At 37.4% G+C, this 4,191-nt stretch overlaps 1 pseudogene; it reads left to right on the forward strand.

The window, feature by feature from the left end:
• Positions 1-519: 519 nt before the first annotated feature.
• LOC145247276 (tektin-3 pseudogene) lies at positions 520-3,029 on the forward strand (annotated as a pseudogene).
• The last annotated feature ends 1,162 nt before the right edge of the window (positions 3,030-4,191 follow it).

Genomic DNA, 4,191 nt, shown 5'->3' on the forward strand with positions numbered 1-4,191 from the left:
AACCTGTACTGAGGGGAAGATGACCGATCACCTGAATTCTTAAATATAGGGCATACTGATGAGATTTTCCAGGGTGATGGGAAGCAATTCTACTTAAGACAACGTTTAAAAAGCTCAGAGTTTTGTCGAGAAATGTAGGATGATTATACGTAAAATTTATATCTGAAATATGGCCCCTAATATAATTTCTAAAATATTTTTTTGTCTTTCAGCCAAGTAGAATCTACTTTTCTTTCTATTTTTTTAAGGAAGTGAAATTAGCGGAGGTTGTTTAATTAAAAATTGCCCTTTTTACCCTTCACAACTATAAAAAAAACAGACAAAAATGATCGATAAAAAGTACAGCCACGTCCGAAGCTAACAGCTTCCAGATAGCTGTAAATTTACACAGATAGATACATTTTACAAGATAGCTTTAAATTTACCCAAAAACATTGGCATGACGTATAAATAAACCAATTTAATGAACAAAATGATTTTATGACGAAAAACGTTCTTGTTAATTGCGATCCATATCTCACAGTTTTGCGATTTTTGTACATATCTGAAATGTTTTGTAATTTTGTTTAATTACAAAAAAATACTACTTTTGTACAGAACTTATCTTCACGGGAGTAACAAATGGAAAGATAATCGTTTACTTATACGAAAAAAGTAAGTAATATCTGAGAGGATGGTGCAAAACCAATATACACACACCAAAGCTCAATTTTAGTTCGAGGAAAACTACAAGCTGATAAATATTCCAATTTACTTGCCTCCCCACGAGGACAGAGTAAAACACAAGGTCATTTGTTAAAGCAGATGTCTCTAAAAATAAGCCGTCCGAATGAGAGTAAGATTTTTTAAATCCTTCGGTGTAAGATGATTTCTCTTTCTCTAATCGAAGAGAGAAAAAAATGAAGTGCAGTTTCAGAACAGATATTAAACTTCGCTCCCAGCGAAAAGACTAAGATACTCTGATAAATAATAGTTAAAATATCTTCTTTGTCGACATTGAAATACATATAAAACAGACTTATTAATACGGAATAATTTCGACTGTGAATGACGTGGAAAACGTACGTTTATGACGAAACACGTTCTAATCAGCGCGTTCGAAATCTTCAACATTAACAATTCTCGTTCTTCTAATGAATTCTTTGGAAGTTTCTTCGATTGAAAATAAAACAACAACGAATGATTTAATTTTAGTTGAAAGAAAAATATAGGGAAATAAAACGATATTCAATTCTCAAGCGATCCTCACACCGAATTCGTTAAAACACGTTTGTGCGAGAGTCATGGACACATTTTTGTAGCTTGTTGAAATGTCTGAAAAAATTCAATTACTAATTAATACAAACAAAAAGCAATAACAATGCATTCTTTAGATACGAGTAAATCGACGTCTCCTCCAAGTCATGTGCTTAGATCCTCCAATAGTTTTCCAACAATAACTCATAATATACCTGGAAAAGATTTTACTCCGACTTCAACCCCGCTGCGGAATACCTACTCGAATTTACCATGGAGGCCGAGCACGTATTACCAATCGTCGAAGGTTATTCCGAATCGACCGTTCGGATCAAGAACCGTTGATCTGAAGGGTTATTCATCGCAGGTCTACAGTATGGACGCAATGAAAATACCGCCTATATATCAATCTGCTCGGAATGCCCTTTATACGCGCTATGCACCAACCGACTGGGAAAGCTCGAATTATGCCACGTACAACACCTCAGATTACTTACGCAATAGTGCCGAGCGTGTTCGGTTGGACAGCTTGCGGCTTTGCCAGGATGAAAAAACCACACGCACCCAATTCGACGTTGGTAAGAAACTTGGTGACCGAGTAAACGACATTCTGTTTTGGAAGAACGAACTTTTGCATGAAACGGACGAGATGATAAGTGAATGTGCCGCACTGAAAGAGGCGAAGAGGATGCTTGAAAAGGCCCTTCTCGAAACTGAAGATATATTGGGTATTGCACAGGAGTGCCTTTACAACCGGGAAAAGCGACATGGGATAGACTTGGTGCATGATTCCCCGGAGACAGCCTTAATTGATGAAGTGAGATCAGTACGCAAATGTCAGGAGAAGCTACGCAATGTGCTTGACAAGGCAAACGTGCAGACAAATCTTAACCGTGCAGCACAACATGAACTTGAAAAGGACTGCGGAGATAAGTTCATGGCACATAACCTAGATGAATGTGCGCATCAGCTGCATAATAATTCCCGTGGTCTTGCTTATCATAAGGGCGTTGAGCTAGTCAACAACGCAAAGTCAACTCCGGAAACGTGGTGTACGTTCACTAATAATAACGTTAAACGATCACAATCAGAACGAGCCGCTTCGAAGCACTTACGAAACGAGATAAACACCGTTCTAAATGAGTGCAACAATGAAATGTGGTATCAGTGGAACTTGACAAACCAGTCACTTACCGATCGTATAAAAGAGATGCGTGATGCCAGAAACAAGACCCAAGCTCATCTGTCAAAGATCTTACAGGAGATATTCGAAATGAACAAGAGCATCGAAGTAATAAAGAAGACCATTCAGGACAAGCAAAATCCGCTGAAGGTTGCGCAGACCCGCCTCGACATACGGTTGCGACGGCCCAATGTCGAAGCGTGTCGGGACGCTGCCCATAACAGGCTTGTCGAGGAGGTTGACGAGATATACGACACACTGGAATCGCTGCAGTGTAAACTACGGCGAGCCGAGAACACCTTACAAGAACTGCTACTACTCAAGAAAACTCTGGAAGATAATCTTGCAAACAAGAACAACTCGCTTTTCATTGACAAAGAGAAATGTCTGGCTTACAGAAAAACATTTCCCATGTCGCCGATTTGCGGGATTAAGCTACGCACATCCTCGGAGCAAGTTTTGAATAGGTAAATCCTAATACAATTGATGAAAAGAACTACTTCTCACGTTTCTAATTATTTCAAACAATAAGAAAACAAGAAAATGAAATTTTTATGTGTTTTGTAAACCTTTCTAAAATATATAGATATAATGTCCTGCTTTGTAACAATTCTTGTTAGTGTTGTTCGAGTTTGTTGTCTAGGAATTTATTTTATTTCGTGATATACACATTGCAATAAACAGGTACGGGAGACCTCTCTTAATTGGCTAGAAAATATTGGTTAGAGAGTCTAAAACCCAAATTCTAATCTCAACTCTGTAGCTGTAACCCTTATCTAGTAAATCTTTGTTTGGTATCCCCCTTAACATTTAGGCCCTGTCGGTGGGGCATTAGAATACACCGACTGCCCCCCTGCAGAGGGTAAAAGTCCCTCAATGGGGGTCCTGGATATGACCTTAAACTATATCCAGTGGTGAAGCCCCAGTTTGTGGGCTTTGGGGAGTGTGGAGCCATCCTTTAATTACCATTGCTCCCAGGTCCACTCTGACCCGGAGTGGTAGTACCTGTTAGGGTTCCAACTATGGGTTAAATAGAAACTGACTTGAAAACAACAAATACATTCTATTAAAAAAAATTTCTTCAAAATCTTTGGATTTGGCATTAAATAACCCGAAAAGGGTTGATATGCCGTAAAACAACCAACCAACCAACCAACCTTAAAATTTTCCTTTCAAGTTACGAGTTTTATATGTTTTCGGGCATGTTGAATATGAATACTACATTCAAATTTTCCGCAAATAAGTAGTTTTCCGGATATTAAGCAATATAATTTATTATGTTATCGCTGGTGGCCATCATGGCACACACTAGCGTATGCTCGTGCGTGTAAAACCAACCCCTGGTAGTTTCGATGTAATTTAAACACAACCGCGACTCACAAATCAAGTTTCAAATTTCATTTTTTTTCAGCAGAATCGAAAACCAATAAAAGTCATTGTTTTAAACGAAAATCAAAAGGTGGAAACAAAGTTAAGAATTGTCTTGGAAAATGCCTCACCGGTAAATGTTACTTAATCACTTAGATATTATTTCCTAATATTTTTAGCATAAAAACAAGGTTGACTCTGTATAATGCACACTCCCGTCTTGTATTTTTTCTTTTCGTCATTTTTAAATATTTTTTAATATATTATTATCGATTTGACAATAATTTACTATATCATAAAAAAATTAATTTTCGTAAGGGATGATCAGTATTGAATACTACGTTCTAATAAATCGATACCCCTTATTGGAACCACTTATCGATAACATTTATATCCTTTTTATA

This window comes from Euprymna scolopes, chromosome 25 (genome assembly GCF_053919585.1).
Source record: "Euprymna scolopes isolate OS-2025 chromosome 25, ASM5391958v1, whole genome shotgun sequence".
Taxonomy (NCBI): domain Eukaryota; kingdom Metazoa; phylum Mollusca; class Cephalopoda; order Sepiida; family Sepiolidae; genus Euprymna; species Euprymna scolopes.